Raw genomic sequence first — 977 nt, forward strand, 5'->3', positions numbered from 1 at the left:
TGTCCCGGTCCAGCCCCCGGGTGTGTTTCCCTCGCCCCTGTGAGCCGGTCCCGGCCCGGGGTTTATAGGCACCATTTGGGACCCTTTTACACTTCCCGTATGCAGATGCCGCATCTGCACTTGAATGTCCCTGCCAATTTTTATGGTTTACAATTGCATTTTACCATCTTAAGGTACTCGGGTTCTCTACAAAGGGTTTGCTCAGACAAAAGAGGCTTTTTATCAGGCAGCATCCTCGGTTTGAGAGATACAGGCGGTACCAAAACACACGCAGTGCGGGAACTGCAGAAACGGGCATTTCTGTAACCACCCTGGTGTGTAATTCTGAGTTGTGTCCCTGGAAACACTTTATTCCTCCTCGCTTAATTAGATGTCCACTTGGATGAAAGACACTTAATACCCTTAGATACTTTAATAACGCTTTTAATACTTTAATACATCCTTAATACTTTTGAACTTTATGGCTTAATTTCTGAAGTGTTGTTGCTTTGGTGTCCCTAAGAGTCCAACAATATTAATACTTTGTCTGCATTTGCTATTTTTCTCGGTGGGATTTCGGGGGAATCTCTTTTGATTAATCAGATTAGTTCTAAGAGTTCCTTGCATGTCTCGTGTAGCTGTTTCATGTGACAGACGTACCTGTGGCTGCAGTTAGTCTCTTGAATGGATAATATGACAACCTTTTACTACTTTGCCTTCAAAAATGTGAAATACTGGCGCAGTGTTGAGACATTGCTTGACCTTCAGTCTTTCTAAAGCCTTGGGCGGCCAGGGGAGGAGCAGAAAAGACTGGGTTGTTAATTCATGGGCTTATAAAATACCTGCAAATGGTAATGACAAATGAAGATTCTTAACATTTCCTCTTTCTAAGGAAAATTACTGGCCCTTCTGATACCTCTAGCATCTTAGTGAAAGCAGTTAAAATTGTATGATGCAAATACAGGTACGCAGGACAGAGATGTAAAAGTCGGATTGTA

This window comes from Manacus vitellinus, unplaced genomic scaffold (assembly GCF_001715985.3).
Source record: "Manacus vitellinus isolate BGI_N305 unplaced genomic scaffold, ASM171598v3 scaffold_27_pilon, whole genome shotgun sequence".
Taxonomy (NCBI): domain Eukaryota; kingdom Metazoa; phylum Chordata; class Aves; order Passeriformes; family Pipridae; genus Manacus; species Manacus vitellinus.